At 45.2% G+C, this 17048-nt stretch overlaps 1 long non-coding RNA gene across 1 annotated transcript; it reads left to right on the top strand.

The window, feature by feature from the left end:
* Positions 1-13802: 13802 nt before the first annotated feature.
* Positions 13803-16437, top strand: LOC143401747 (uncharacterized). The gene is made up of 2 exons (XR_013091696.1): positions 13803-14469; positions 15482-16437. It is a non-coding gene; the product is annotated as an uncharacterized LOC143401747 (long non-coding RNA).
* Positions 16438-17048: the final 611 nt, after the last annotated feature.

The following is a 17048-nucleotide window of genomic DNA, read 5'->3' as shown; positions in this document are numbered from 1 at the left end:
CGGCTGCTACTTTTGAGTTCTCACGCTACTTTGGAGTTCTTGTGGGGATTCCCTGGGAGTTCCCATTGGTTGGAGAAGTGCAGGAGGAGGAATTTCCGGAGGATATATTTCCGGTGGCTGGTTCCTGGACGAGCTGCGTGGCGTTCGGGAGGAGTTGCTGGTGGAGTTCAAAAATAAAGTTTGTTCCTGCTTCAGTGGCTCGTGATTTGTGCCCAGCCAGACTGTGGCATTTGGCGGCCCGTGCGGGGAGGGCCTGAAGCTTGGGGGTAAGTGAAATTGCTCACCCCTAAGGAAAGGCGAGAGAATGGGTGACCATTTTAAAAAACAATGTGTTCTTGTTTTTATTTGTTTTGTTTTTGTTTCAAGCTGCCTATCCCTAGAACTTTCTCAGGCAAACTGGGAAAAATGGTTGGCTCAAGGTTTGAAGTTGTTCGCCCCTGAGGAAGAGATAGAAATAGACCACAAATGCACATGTCGAGAAAATAGGAAAATTGATACAACGATTTTTGTTCTGTTTTTGTTTCATTCTTTTTCGGTTTTGTTTTGTGTTATCTTAATGGGTTGCATTATCTTTATAATAGATTAGAAATTAGTAAAAAACAAACTGAAGAGTGTTAAGTAAATTGCTAGAGGTTCAGACCATGGAGAAAGACATTTTAGATTAAGCAAAAGAGAAGGTCTCTCGAGCTAGTCAGACAGAGGAAGAAAATTTAAAGGAAGAAAGCTTAGAGGAGAAACAGCTATTAAGGAAAACGCTACAACAGGAGACTGCTACTAACACCGTTCTATCACCAGAGGGGTAATTCAACCAACAGCTCCACCTATGGAGACAAGTGAGTGGCCCTCAACCCCCGTAGTTGATAGATGGTATCCTGAGACAGGACCTCAAAGATTAGCATGCCCTGTACTTGAACAGGCAGGAGGGCAGTGAATTCACTGTGCTTTAAATTTCAAAACAGTGAAGCAGTTAAAGGAGGCTGTAACAACCTATGGTCCTCAAGCACCTTTCACGGTAAGCATGGTCGAGTCCATTACCAACTTGGACATGACGCCAGCAGACTGGGCTAGTATGTGTAAAGCTGTGCTAAATGGAGGACAATATTCGTTATGGAAGGTTGCCAATGAGGAATTTTGCATGGAGATGGCTAGGCGAAATGCAGCAGCTGGTTATCCTCAGAGAAATCTAGATATGTTGTTAGGAAAAGGACCTTATGAAGGTCAACGGCAACAAATTGAATATGATCCTGCTATATATTCACAAATTGCTGCAGATGCAGTTAGGGCATGGAAGACTTTACAAGGACATGGAGATTTACAAGGTCAATTATCTCAGGTAATACAGGGAGCTAATGAACCTTACGCTGAATTTGTAGATAGGCTTATTCAAAGAGCTACCAGAGTTTTTGGGGATACAGAACAAGCAATGCCATTAATTAAACAACTGGCTTATGAGCAAGCAAATCATTGGTGCAGAGAGGTCATTAGACCATGGAAACATGGAGATTTAAACACATATATTAAATTATGTAGAGACATTAATGAACAAGGGCAAGTCTTGGCAGCTGCAGTACAACAGGCTTTAGATGCCAGGACAAAAACATGCTAAAATTGTGAACAAACAGGACATTTTAAAAGGAATTGCCCCATAGGAGGAGGGTTTAACAAAGCTAGGTATCAAAGGAGTAGAATACCAGGTATTTGCCCACAATGCCGTAGAGGGAGACATTGGGCTAATGAATGCCATTCTCAAACCACCATAGAGGGTACTCCATTATTAAAAAACAGACAAGGACGAGGTATTTACCCACAATATCATGGAGAAAGGCATCGGGCTCCATTGCCAAAAAATGGACAGGGGGTCCAATGCTCCGGGGCCCACGACGACAAATATACAGGGCACTGGAGGAACCCAGAAACACCATGGAGGAACCCAGCAACAGCATCAGAGTAGTGCTCAGAACACATTATCCATCAGATCTCTCATCAGACGAACCAGAGGGAGTGCAGGGTTGGACATCTGCGCCTCCGCCAGAGCAGTACTAACTCCAGAGATAAGAGTTCAAATCATTCCCACAGGAGTAAAGGACCTCTTCCCAAGGAACAGTAGACTTATTGTTAGGACGCAGTTCTTCTACTCTAAAAGGACTTATGATAAGTCCCAGGGTAATTGATCCTGATTATGAAGGTGAAATAAAAATTATAGCTAGTTCTCCAAAGGGTATATCAGTAATTTCACCAGGAGATAGAATAGCACAGTTATTAATAATACCCAGCCCACATGATAAATTTTCCAGCTGCAGTATAGAAAGAGGTTCCAGGGGATTAGGCTCCACAGGTGTAGATTGGGCTATGCTGTCTTTAAATTTAGATTCTCGCCCAATGCTAAAACTAAATATTCAAAGATATGAATTTAATGGGCTACTGTATACAGGTGCAGACCTTAGCATCATATCTCGTCAAGAATGGCCAAAACATTGGCCATTACAACAAGCCACTCAAACGCTTCGAGGCCTAGGAGTGACAACTAATCCCCATAGAAGTGCAATGGTATTAGATTGGAAGGATCCTGAAGGATGTGAAGGAACTATACAGCCATATGTATTGGATCATCTTCCCATAAATTTATGGGGACGAGATGTCCTAGATCAATTAGGTTTGACATTAACAAATAACATCAATCAAAATGCACCCACTATTAGGGCTAGACAAGGTTTTAGGAAAGGAAAAAGATTAGGAGAACAAGGTATAGCAGCACCAATTCATATAGATCAAGGAATAAATAGACATGGACTGGGTTTTCAGAAGGGGTCACTGAGGCAATAAAAAATACTTGGAAATCAGAAAGACCAGTGTGGGTTCCTCAGTGGCCCCTGACTAAAGAAAAGATACAAGCAGCCTATGACCTGGTCAAACAACAATTAGCAGTGGGACATATACAACCTTCTATATCTCCCCATAATACTCCCATTTTTGTCATTAAAAAGAAATCTGGTAAATGGAGATGATTGCAAGATTTAGAGCCATTAATAATGAGATGATTATTATGGGACCTGCTCAATCAGGGATTCCTCAATTGTCTGCTTTCCCAAAAACCTGGTATGTTTTAGCTATAGATATTAAAGATTGTTTTTTTTTCAATTCCAATTCATCCTGAGGATAGTCCACATTTTGCATTTACTATCCCTGCACTGAATCATGAAGGTCCTGATCAGAGATATGAATGGAAAGTACTCCCTCAAGGGATGGCTAACAGCCCAACTATGTGTCAAATTTATGTTAACAAAGCAATCCAGCCACTTAGAAATCAAAATCCTGAACTATAAATATTTCACTACATGGATGATGTATTATTAGCACACAAAGATAAAAACACATTGCTAGAATATTATGCCACACTTACAAATTTATTAAAAAATTATAATCTAGAGATAGCAATAGATAAAGTACAATTAAATTTTCCAATTAATTATTTAGGAGTTCTATTATCCTCAACCATGGTCCATCCACCAAAAATTCAAATACGAGTAGATCAACTCAAGTCACTTAACGACTTTCAAAAGTTATTGGGAGACATAAATTGGATAAGGCCTTATCTAGGCATACCAACAGGAGAGTTGGGACCTTTATTTGATATCCTAAAAGGTCCATCAGATCCAAATTCACCCTGCATGTTAACGTCTGAAGCGAGAAAGGCATTAAAAATTTTTGGAAACATATATGGAAAATATGCATTTGGATAGAATTGATATAAGTTTGCCTTTATTATTTATTGTAATACCAACAAAAATATTCCTACAGGAGTATTTTGGCAAGAAGGTCCATTATTGTGGATACGTTTATCTTATTCTCCTAACACTATTCTTACTAGGTATCCTGAGGCTGTAGGACAATTAATACTCAAAGGAATAAAAGCAGCAAAGGGAGTGTTTGGAATTTCTCCCAATAAAATTATTACTCCATATACGATGGATCAAATTGATGAGTTAGCTAATGAGTTAAATACTTGGGCAATAATCATGTGAAATCTAATTTTTCATTTGATAACCACTTACCATCTAATCCTTTATTGTCTTTTTGGTCATTGCATCCTGTAATTTTTCCAAAAATGACAAGAAAAACCCCTATCATGAATGCTCCAAATATATTCACTGATGGGTCAAATAATGGTACAGCAGCAGTAGTTACCCCTGATCAAACTTTTACATTTTTAGTACCCAAACAATCAGCTCAAAAGGTAGAGCTTAATGCAGTTTTACAAGCTTTTGTGATGTTTAAAGATTCTGTATTTAATTTATTTTCTGATAGTCAGTATATAGTTAATGCTATAGTATCCCTTAAAGATGCTGGTAGGATTTCCCCTTCCTCTACTGTTTTCTCTTTGTTTTCCACTATACAAAGTCTAATCTGGGACAGAAAAGATCCATTCTTTATAGGACATATCAGAGCACATACAGGATTGCCTGGAGCCCTTAGTTTGGGCAATGATGTAGCAGATAAAACTCACATGACATACATATTTTCTCTACACTAGAAGAAGCTACAAATTTTCATAAAAGGTTCCATGTCAATGTTAATACTTTACAAAAGCATTTTAAAATAACTAAGGAACAAGCTAGATAAATAATAAAACAATGTCAAAATTGTGTGACCTTTTTACCACAAGTTAGGATTGATACCTAACCATATTTGGCAGATGGATGTCACACACTTGCCAGAATTTGGAAAATTAAAATATTTGCATGTTACAGTTGATACTTCTTCAGGATTTTTGATGGGCTCCCTTCATGCCGGAGAAAAAACTAAAGATATTATAGCTCATTGCTTACCAAAATTTTGCCACTGTGGGCATTCCAAAACAGTTAAAAACAGATAATGATTCTGGTTATACTTCTACCTCTTTTAAACAATTTTGCTCATCATTTGGCATTACTCATATAACAGGAATCCCATACAATCCTCAGGGACAAGACATAGTTGAAAGAGCTCATCAAACTATTAAAATGTACTTATTAAAGCAAAAAGACGGAATTGGAAAAGGGTATATATCCCCCAAAGATAAACTTAAAATAACCCTTTTTACTCTAAACTTTTTAAATTTGGATTCATCAGGGCTTAGTGCTGTGGAAAGGCATATGTGTCCAAAAAATGTACATAAGCCCAAGGTACTTTGGAAGGATATTTTAACAGGACAATGGAAAGGTCCTGACCCAGTGATTATCTGGAGTCGGGAGTCTGTTTGTGTGTTTCCACAGGGAGAACAGCAGCCGATTTGGATTCCAGAGAGACTAACCAAAGCGATTTCTACAGACCAAAAAGAAGATGATTTGACTCAAATCCATAACAGCTGATATCCAGAGCTCCAGCTTGGTTATTCTTACATCTGTGACAGTGATTAACCAGGATGCTTTTTTCAATATCTATTTTATTATTGCCTTTTCCCACATCATAAAATTCTATTTTATTTTTTGAGCTCATACAGACCTAGGTTAATGTTTTTTTGATCAGTTTCATTTTTTGACTGTGGAGTTTTAAACATTGTAATGGAGATTTCACCTGTGTAAAGCTACAAGGCCTTTACTATTGTCTTATGTGTTGTACGTTTGTGTGCACACTTGTGTTTGGTATTGTATGTCTGTGTGTGCGTATGTCCATATAGCATATATGAGGAGCACTCATGAAAAAATGGATCCGAATTTTTTTTTATTCACATGATTTTAATGGTTTAATTTAAATTAGGTAAACAGCTGTTGAGGATTGTTTTAATATGTGAACAAATAAGGAGGTTAACAGATCTGTTTGTTTACTTTCACATTTCCTTTTCATTATATTTAATAATTCTGTTCAGGATAATGTAAATTGTTCAGAAAATGGTTTTCTTAGTACCTGTTGCAATGTTACATAATTTTTTTTAGCATCATTGCCAGAATTCCTATCTTCATCCCAGTGCCGGTGAAGACAAAGATAAAACCAAACTATAGCTTCTTCAATAGTTATCACAACAAACTGTATAAACTGATGCATCAATGAATAATAACTCAACAAGTAATGCTCAATCAAGAAGTCGATTTACTATGGGAGGAAATGGACATATTGATGGATTCCTCTGCTTTGAACTGCTTGCAGAACTTGCCTGGACTATGTATCACTTGTATGCATTGTGAACTATCTGTTGGTGCAGCGAATTGTGGTAGTGCTGGAGTATTTTTGCTGATGGTGTCACTGGTGGTACAATTTTTCAAAGGAGCCGTCAATTGGCTTAGTGTCATGGCATTTTGCATCCTCCTCCCTTCTACTAGTGATGGTCTAAACTTTGGGGGCCAACAGAGGTGAGGCAAAGAACTTCACCCCCCCACTGGCACCAAGGCCAAATTTGGGGACCAACAGAGGTGAGGCAAAGAACCTCACCCCCCCACACTGGTGCAAAGGCCTATCCACAAGTATGGCTGTATGCTGGACTGGTAGTCAGTGACGGGTATGATCCAATTGCAGTGGTACCAACCTAAGACAGGAGGCCGACGCCTAGAGTTCAGCTCATCCGATGACGGGTAATGACCATGTGTAGTATTGGACAACCTAACAGGCATGGTCCCTAAGCCACATTGCTTGTTGTTTAATTAAACAGAAGGGGGGAGATGCTGAGAGCCACGGCCGAGTCTGTATGGCCCCTGGCATTTTGCCAACAGTATTGGTTGACAGGCGAGGCATTACTATCCGCCTCGGCTGCTACTTTTGAGTTCTCGTGCTACTTTGGAGTTCTTGTGGGGATTCCCGGGGATTCCCCGAGAGTTCCCATTGGTTGGGGAAGTGCAGGAGGAGGGATTTCCGGGAGAGATATTTCCAGCTGCGGGTTCCTGGACGAGCCGCGTGGTTCGGGAGGAGTTGCTGGTGGAGTTCAAAAATAAAGTTTGTTCCTGCTGCTTTACTGAATTCATTTATTAGTTCTAGTTGTTTTCTGGTGGAATTTTTTGGATCTTCTTCATATGGAATCCTGTCATCAGCAAATAGCGATAGTTTGAGTTCTTCTTTTCTTATTTGTGTCCCTTTAATTTATTTCTTTTGTCTAATTGCTCTGGCTAGAGTTTCAAGGATGATATTGAATAGAAGTGATGAAAGAGGATATTCTTGTCTTGTTCCAGTTTTTAGCAGGAATGCTTTCAATTTTTCTCCCTTCAGAATGATGCTGGCCTTGGTTTAGCATAAATAGCTTTTACAATGTTGAAGTCCATTCCTGCTATCCCTAGGCTTTCTAGTGTTTTGAACATGAAGATGTGCTGTATTTTGTCAAATGCTTTTTCTGCATCTATTGAGATGATCATATGATTCTTGTTTAAAAATCTATTAATATGGTGAATTATGTTTATTGATTTCCATATGTTGAAACAACCCTGCACCCCTAGGATGAATCCCACTTAATTGTGGTGCACTATCTTTTTAATATGTTTTTGTATACAACTTGCCAGAATTTTATTGAGAATTTTTGCACCTATGTTCATCAGGGATATGGGTCTGAAGTTTTCTTTCCTTGATGTGTCTTTGCCTGGTTTTGGTATCAGGGTGATATTAGCCTCATAGAATGAGTTCGAAAGGGTTTTTTCTATTTCATGGAATCCTCTGAGGAGTATTGGTGATACTTCCTCTTTGGAAGTCTTGTAGAACTCAGCTGAGAATCCATCTGGTCCTGGGCTTTTCTGGGTTGGTAGGCTTTTGATGGCTTCTTCTATTTCATTACTTGAAATTGATCTGTTTAAATCATGTATGACCTCCTCACTCAGTTTGGGTAGGTCATATGTCTCTAGATATTTGATGATGTCTTTGATATTTTCAATTTTATTAGTGTATAATTTTTAAAAATAGTTTATAATTATCTTCTATATTTCAGACGTGTCCATTTTGATAGTTCCTTCTTCATCTTGTATTTTTGTAATTTGAGTTTTCTTTCTTTTTCTCTTCGTTAGCAAGGCCAGGGGGTTTATCTGTTTTATTTATTTTTTTCAAAGAACAAACTTTTTGTTTTGTCAATTTTATAAGTTGTTTCTTTTGTCTCGATTTCATTGATTTCAGCTCTGATTTTAATTATTTCCTGTCTTCTTCAGCTTTTGGTGTTGATTTGTTCTAGGCTTTGAGATGTAGTGTTAGATCATTTAATTTTGACTTTTTATTCTTTTAATGAATGCACTCAGTGCAATAAACTGACCTCTTAGTACTGCTTTCATAGTGTCTCAGAGATTTTGATATATTGTATCAGTGTTCTCATTTACCTCTAAGATTTTTTATTTCATCCTTGATTTCTTCTACTATCCATTCATCATTTAATTGTGTATTATTTAGTTTCTATTTGTTACATGAGCTTTTATGTTTTATTTTATCATTGATTTCTAATTATATTCCATTGTGGTCTGGTAGAATGTGGGGTATTATCTCTGTTTTTTTTTTAATTTCTGTTTTTTTGTACTTACTAAAAGTTGCTTTGTGGCATAAGATATGGCCTATTTTAGAGAAGGATCGTGTGCTGCTGATAAGAAAGTATATTTGCTCATTGACGGATGAAATATTCTATATATGTCTGTTAAGTCTAAATTATTGATTGTATTATTTAGGTCTATTGCTTGTTTATTTAGTTTTTGTTTGGAAGATCTATCCAGTAGTGAGAGAGGTGTGTTAAAGTCCCTCAGTATTGTTGGATTGTGACTCTTGAAATTGAGAAGGGTTTGTTCGATGTACATAGATGCTCCATTTTGAGCATAAATATTTATAACTGTCATGTCCTGCTTTATATATCCTTCCAATAAGAAGCATGAAACGTCCTTCTTTGCCTCTTCTGACTAACTTTGGTTTGCAGTCTACTTTATCTGAGATGAGGATGGACACCCGTGCTTGTTTACGCAATCCTCATGATGATCAGTTTTTTCCAGCCTTCCACCTTCGGCTGTGGATGTCTTTGCCCATGAGCTGAGTCTCTGGAAGACAGCATATAGTTGGGTCTTGCTTTTTAATCCAATCTGCCGGCTATGTCTTTTGATTGATGAGTTAAGCTATTAACATTCAACGTTATTATTGAGACATGATTTCTATTCCCTGTCATTTGGTTTATTTCTGGTTTTTGACTTATTTCTAGATTTGTCTTAGTTTCTCACTTGTTGAATGTCCCTTTAGTGGAGAGTCTCCCTTTGCTGGTTTTCACTTTTTTTTCACTCCATCCTCACGGACTATTTTGTTGAGAATGCTCTGTAGTGTAGCTTTTTAGCTGTGAATTCTTTAATTTTTGCTTATCATGGAAGATTTTAATTTCATCTTCAAATCTGAAACTTACTTTTTCTGGATATAAAATTCTTGGTTGGCATCCATTTTCTTTCAGAGCTTGAAATATATCATTCCAAGACTTCCCAGCTTTGAGGGTCTGGGCTGAGAAATGAGTTGAGATCCGAATTGGTTTCCCCCTACACGTAATTTGATTTTTTTCTCTCACGGCCTTTAATATTTTATCTTTATTCTCCGTGTTAGTCATTCTCATTATAATGTGTCTTGGTGTGGGTCTGCTGTAATTTTGTATATTTGGGGTCCTGTAAGACTCTTGTATTTAATTTTCCATTCCATTCTTCGGGTTTGGGAAATTTTCTGCTACTGTATCATTGAAAAGATTGGGCATTCTTTTGGTTCCTCTGCTCTTCCATTGATTCTGTTGACTCTTAATTTGGTCTTTTCATGTTATCCCATAATTCTTGGATGTTCTGTTCATGGTTTCTTACCATCTTCTCTGCATGGTCAATTCTACTTTCAAGGTTATATATTTTGTCTTCATTGTCTGAAGTTCTGTCTTCCAAGTGGTCCAATCTGTTGGTGATGCTTTCTGTTGAATTTGTAATTTGGTTTACTGATTCCTTCATTTCAAGGATTTCTCCTTGTTTTTTTTTCTTTTTTCAATTTTTTTTCTTTTTTTCATGATCTCTAACTCTTTATTGAAGTGGCTCTTTCACTTCCTGTATTTTTTCTTTGATTTCACTCCTTATACTTCACATATCAGTTTAACTATGTACAATCTGAACTCCTTGGACATTTCTTCTACTGTATTATTGGTGTCTTCTGTTGTTGATGCATCTTGGTTTGTTTGGGGCACTTTATTCCCCTGTTTTTTCATGTTGTTAGTGTGTTTTCCCATCTAAAGTATGGATCCAAGGCAGGGTAGGTTCTACCCTGAAGACCGATAGTGTCCCTGAGGTTTCCAGCACCTCACTGTTACTGGTGAGACCAATATCATCAGCACCCAGTGCACACAATATATAGCCTTAAACTTCATAGCTCCCTCTAAGGCATCCACTGCTTTCTCTCATTAAACCACAATGATGAGTTCAATAACCATCTATAGTGTAAACAGAATGTCTGCTAAAATGATTTACAATTTCAAATGGTGGATGAGAGAAGAAAGGTGGTGTAGTACACACCATTCACAGGAAGAGTGTAAGAGGAGCCGACAGAGATTGGCTGTTGGTTGGAGAAAAGTGGGAAAGAAAATCCAAGAAAACAGACAGAGAGAGGAAGAATACAAACAGAGAAAAAAATAAAGTCATAAGAATACCACAAAACTGCAAAACACCAATCATATATCCTTGTCCTCCACCCACTGATGCATAAAATACATCCTGTTCCAAATATGGCAGAGAGATCAGCGAATCAAAAAATAAAATACAATCAATCTTGGTGGAGAGTCGAACTGTCTCTCTCGGTGTTCCACGGTTTCTCAGCCCTCTCTCAGACGTCTCCTGGGATCACCAGACCCAGATCAGTCCTCCCAAACCCAGTCTCTATCCCACTGATCTGGGCTTCAGTCACCTCAGGCTCGGCCTCCTGCAGTCCCAAGACCCCAGTGCTGCTCCTACTTGCAGAGGGACCACCAGGGACACACTCATGCCAAGGACCAACCCGAGATGCAGCAGCAGGACCAGGGCCACCGGCTCCCTCAGCAGGAAGACCCCAGGCTCCCCAAACCCGCAGGCACCCACACTGGACCTGCAGGTCCCAGCTGGAGTCCCCAGGCAGAGCCTCTGGTGGTGGTAAACCTGCTGGCACCCAGGCCCCAGGCCCTGGCTGGTGTCCCCAAGTGGGTGCAGCCACCTGCAGCCAAACCCGGAGTCTCCCCACAGCAGTTCTCTAGGCCGCGGTGGCAGGGGAAGTGGCAGTGGTTGTTGGCAGCAGGCAGTGGGTCAGCAGCAGCGGTAGCCGCAATGGCAGCTGTGGGGGCAGCGTCACCAGGCGATCTCCGGGGGTCAGCAGCAGTGTGGCCTCAGTGGCACGGGGGCCACGGTTTCTTCTGGGCAGCAGCAACCAGACAGAAGACCTCCAGGCGACCTCAGGCTGGCCGCAGCGGAGTCGGAGGAAGCAGCAGTGGGGGTAGCGGTGCAGGTGGCGGTTGACTGACAGGAGACTTCCGTTTCAGCAGCAGCGACCAAGGAGGTAGCGTCAGAATTGTGTCCAAGTAACGGAGGCTGTGCGCAGAAGAGACCTCCAGGCACGGCAGCAGCATGTGTAGCAGCAGCCTTGCTCATCATTTTTAAATTGATTTCAGTTAATACGTTTCTTCAGGTCTCAGATTTCCATGTGTCTTCACCTCTCCGTCTCTCATATTTTTTTTTGTGCAGAGACGACCTATCTTCCTGTTTACCAGTGCTCATATTCCCCTGTTGGATTATCTGTGTAAGAACCGCTTTGAAGTCTTCCTCAGGTAATCCTCACATTTCGGTCATCTCAGCCTGGAGGTCCATGGTCACCTTCTATAGAGCAAGTAGTGATTTCCTGATTCACGCCACGTCGTTTTCATTCTCAGACACTCTGAATGTTGTCTAAAGACTCAATCGGAGTTAAATCCTCTGGAGAAGGTTACTTTTGATTCATCAGGGTGTCCACCGAGATGAAATCTGCAGGCTTTGACAGTCACTTTCCAATGTGTACAGTATGTCATACCCGCCCCCCAGGTGCCCACCCAGTGCCCGCCTGGGACCCTGCTGTTCTGCCCCAGCTCTGTTCTCGAGTTCTGTGCATGGGGGGGGCTTGTGAATCCAGGAGAAACCTCAGGGCTGCTGTCCTCTCTCTTCCCCCGGCTCTCCTGGGGTTCTTGTGGGTCCTCTGAATGGGAAGTGGGGTCATCGGCCAACAGCTCGGCCAGGCGCTTGGCTCCCCTGCAGCCTCGCGTAGAGCACCAAGAAGAGGGAGGGATGGAGCCACACCACCCTCCTGGGACCCAGGTCCAGAGGAGGCCTGTCCTCCTCCTGCTGCTGCAGCCCAGTAGCCACCACTGGACAGAGTGCAGGGAGAGTGTAGAGGGAGGGGCTCCCACCATCAGCGTTAGACCCTGTGGCTAGAACCAGAGGCCCTGACCACACCCCGCTACCATGGGTTAGGTCTGAGGCTGTGCCCAGTACAGCCAGAGAGACTGCAGGGCAGGGGCCTTGCCTCGTGTCGGCCTGCCTTCCACAACAAACCCACACCTTCCCAGGTCAGTGCAGACCCAGTGGAGAGGCAGTGAGCCACCGGAGCCAAACCCAGATCAATCCTGAAAACTGAGTCCTGTGGTGGAATCAAATGGTTCCTTGTTGACTTGCACAGGAATGGCCTGTACTCTCAGTCCTGGTCAGTTTGTGTGTGTCCAGCAGCCACTGGGTTTGGATCTGGTCTCAGCCCTCTGTGCAACAGGCAGAGCCTGAGTGTCCAGAGGACAATTCCTGGCCAATAAAAGCCTGATACACCCTTTTAGGGAGCAGGAGTTCCCCTAGCCAAGTCATCATGGTGTGGCTGTCCACATGAGAAGAAAAGTCCTCTGGGACAGAGGCAGTTGGTCACCCAGAAAGGCCCCTGTGGCGGGAGCATTTCAGCTTTCCTGTGGGCACGTTTCTGGGCATGGGGACCCCCAGTGGTCCATAGCACAGGGCAGTACAGGCAGTGTGGGCAGCCTCTGGTGGACACTGAACGTCATAAGGCACACAGGTCCACATGGAGCCTCTCTGAACTACAGCAGCCACCAGTACTAAAACAAGACTGCGGTTCACAAACCCCTGTCCTCCCTGAATCTGGCACCGAAAAGCCTGCCAGCTGCAGTCCATGGAAGGCAGAAGAAGTCGACAGAATTCTGCCCATAAATACCTGGTATGGCCAGGGCAGGCACCATTAATCCCCTCCAGCGCTCTCCTGCAGAGCCCAAGGCCGTCATTGGTAGTCCACCTCCAGAATAAGGATCTCTCAAAACACCACACGTCAGTTCTAAAATTAACAAGTGAGATAATAACTGTTTGCCTTCCTTACTCCAGACCGAGGTTGGAAGAAGGAACCAAATTACAACAAGAAAAGTCTAAAGTGATATTCTCCTCTGAAAGCAGAGGCTAATCCAGATTTTAGAGGACCTGGAACTTATACAATTTGGAAGCTTTTTTTTTTTTTTTTAAGAAAAACAAATCCCTATTACAAAATCCCTCCAGAGCTAGGGAAGGACCCGTGGACCAGAGGGACCTGGTGGTCAAGCTTCTTGGCCTTGGTATCTGCCTCAAGGTTGGTGCCATTCCCAGCGCCTGGCCCCACCCACCCGAGGCAGCTGGGGGCTGCCTCCAGGGCTTCTCCAGGCCCCAGTGCGTCCAGGAATAGCAGCTCCTGACCTGAAGCAGTGGCGGCAGCTCACAGGCTGGCTGGTTTTAGAATGTGGCACCAGCTATAATTATAGCACAGCTTCCAGCTAAAATAAGCAGAGGGGGTGTGTGCTCCCAGGGCCAGGCTGCACATCTGAGCTGCTGCCCTGCAGGCGCTCCTGCTGCCCAGGGAACGTGCCCAGATTCAGCTCTGCCGCAGGAGCAGCCGCGCTCGGTCCTCCAGGCTCTGGGGCAACCTGGAGAGCGCCTGCAGCAGGACCTCCGTGCCCCCTGGGATGAGTAGAGAGAAGCTCCAAGCAGGAGACCCGGGAAGTGCAGCAGGCGAACCTGCAGGCCCCCGGAGTCGACTGTGGCCTGGCCCACCTCCCTCTGTGGCCTCAGGTACAGCAGAAAAAGTCGAGCCTTCGTCCCCAGGTCTGGGGTGGGAAGGGCAAAAGGGTCTCCCCTTTTGTCTTTGTCCTGCGTGTGAACTGAGGGGTGCTGGGAGCGCTCCATGGGACCTGGGGCCACTACCCAAATGTAAGTGAAATCCAGAAAGCCCTCTGATGCGGCTCTCAGTGTTGCCCAGATCCTAAGGCACACTCAGGCTGAGGAGCTGTGGTGGAGCCTGGGGCCACGGAAGTCACCCCACATGGCTCCAGTCAAGGACAGCAGCAGGTGGCAGCTGAGTGAGTGGCTCTGGCCCACCCCCCTCGCTGGGGGTGGACCTGTGCTGGAAGGCCCTGCGGAAGCAGCGGACTCTCAAGACCTGAGGCACAGCAGCACGGAACCTGGAGCCACAGGGGACTTCTGCAAGTGGAGTCCAGACAGGGGGACAGCCTGCCCACTGCCCAGAGCCAAGGTGGGGGACAGGGGGACAGCCTGCCCACTGCCCAGAGCCAAGGTGGGGGACAGGGGTGAAGCCAGCCTGCCCACTGCCCAGAGCCAAGGTGGGGGACAGGGGGACAGCCTGCCCACTGCCCAGAGCCAAGGTGGGGGACAGGGGGACAGCCTGCCCACTGCCCAGAGCCAAGGTGGGGGACAGGGGTGAAGCCAGCCTGCCCACTGCCCAGAGCCAAGGTGGGGGGACAGGGGGACAGCCTGCCCACTGCCCAGAGCCAAGGTGGGGGGACAGGGGGACAGGGGTGAAGCCAGCCTGCCCACTGCCCAGAGCCAAGGTGGGGGGACAGGGGGACAGGGGTGAAGCCAGCCTGCCCACTGCCCAGAGCCAAGGTGGGGGACAGGGGTGAAGCCAGCCTGCCCACTGCCCAGAGCCAAGGTGGGGGGACAGGGGGACAGGGGTGAAGCCAGCCTGCCCACTGCCCAGAGCCAAGGTGGGGGACAGGGGTGAAGCCAGCCTGCCCACTGCCCAGAGCCAAGGTGGGGGGACAGGGGGACAGGGGTGAAGCCAGCCTGCCCACTGCCCAGAGCCAAGGTGGGGGACAGGGGTGAAGCCAGCCTGCCCACTGCCCAGAGCCAAGGTGGGGGACAGGGGTGAAGCCAGCCTGCCCACTGCCCAGAGCCAAGGTGGGGGGACAGGGGGACAGGGGTGAAGCCAGCCTGCCCACTGCCCAGAGCCAAGGTGGGGGACAGGGGTGAAGCCAGCCTGCCCACTGCCCAGAGCCAAGGTGGGGGGACAGGGGGACAGGGGTGAAGCCAGCCTGCCCACTGCCCAGAGCCAAGGTGGGGGGACAGGGGGACAGGGGTGAAGCCAGCCTGCCCACTGCCCAGAGCCAAGGTGGGGGACAGGGGTGAAGCCAGCCTGCCCACTGCCCAGAGCCAAGGGCGGCTGCAGGCTTGCCAACAGTAGGGTTGTGCACTTTAGTACACTGTGCCAGCGAGGACAGGCTCCCCAGCGTCCCTGTCCTTCCTAGGGGACATCAGCAGATGAGACCCACAAAGATGACTGCAGAGAATTTTCTGTCAGGAGAACGGAGGCCTCCAGCCTCAGTCTGCCCCCAGGAACCACCGGAGGCAGTCTGCACCCTCTGGGAGTCCAGCCACTGTTGGGTGGCATTGTTCCACGGGGATGTGACCAGCCTGTGAGGTGACTCTCCACCCCTGTGTCGCCAACTGAAGACTGACACCCTCCAGGCCAAGGTGCTGGCAGAGAAACTGGGTCAGCTGGGATGGGACTCCAGACGCTGCATCTCCAGGTGACCTTCACAGCCTCGTGGCTTTCTCTCCAGCCTGTACACTTCTGGCAATCACTCTATGGGGACGGCTGCACAGGTTGAGCACAGGCGCAAGAAAAGAACCCGGCATATCATTCATGATCTGAAATGCAGGAACAATTAAACCGTCACCCGTAAAGTGAAGAATCAGGTGACCCTAAGTGTGGGGTACTCAGAGGAGCACATGAGAAGCCACCAAGAAAGCCAGTCTCACTACAGTGCCCCACAACCACTTCTGTGCCATGACTGAGGTGTGCTCCTTTTTCTTCCTTCCTTTCTTTTTTTTTTTTTTTTTTTGGTGTTAGGTATTGAACCCAGGGGTGCTTTACCACTGAGCCACATCCCCAGCCCTTTCTATTCTTTATTTTGAGACAGGGCCTCACTGAGTTGCTGAGGCTGGCCTTGAACTTATGATCCTCCTGCCTCAGCCTCCCGAGTGCTGGATATGAACACATGGCCCCTGCACCCAACCTCAGTGTGCCCTCATGTAGAAATCAGCTGCCTCTTGGTGATTGCTTTAGGGGATATGGGCCCATGCAGCACTTTTGTTTTAACTTTATTTTTTTCAGAGTAGTTTACGGTGAACCTGCCTTATTTCAACTGTCATAAAAGCACAGAAACCAGCAGAGTATAGAATAAATGTTGAAGTGATGTCATTTATGGTAAACAGTTTGTCATTTACAGTAAACATTTAGTTTGTATATGCATTAAATACTCAAGAAGCACATGTAATATTTAAGAATGATTTCAGAGAAAGATTCAAAGTCTTTTGCAGTGGTCATGGGTCACAAAAATGTTTATCCAAAAAAGAAATGCCCAGATATCACGTCCTGGAAGCCTGAACTCAGTGGCAAACTGCTTTTCTTCTGTTCAAATGAGCAGGTACCTGAAGCTGTAAGATGTCTGTTTTTCAAGATGACACTTTCATTTTAGTGAACGAAGGAAGCACCCCTCTTTTCCAAGGGCACCCTGCAGATCTGGGGCTGGGTGCAGTGCCGTCTGCTCTGCTGGTTGCCAGCGGTGCCCTCCCTGGGAGCAGACACAGGCCAGGAGCTCGTGCCCTCAGGGAACATTGCAGAGGTCAGCGTCCAGAGGGAGAAAAGGCCCTTGTGGACGCAGGCCTGGCCTTCCCTCAGGGCTGAGCACACAGGGCAGGACGCAGAGGCAGGCAGGCCTCCTGGGGCTCCAGCAGCAGGGGTGGGCTCAGCTGAGAGTGCCCACAGCCACAGGCAGCTCAGCAGGTACAGAGCCGGCTGCCCACCCTGTG

Source organism: Callospermophilus lateralis, chromosome 6 (assembly GCF_048772815.1).
Source record: "Callospermophilus lateralis isolate mCalLat2 chromosome 6, mCalLat2.hap1, whole genome shotgun sequence".
Lineage (NCBI taxonomy): Eukaryota > Metazoa > Chordata > Mammalia > Rodentia > Sciuridae > Callospermophilus > Callospermophilus lateralis.
Note: the sequence above shows the minus strand (reverse complement) of the source record. Positions and strands in the feature narration are given on the sequence as shown.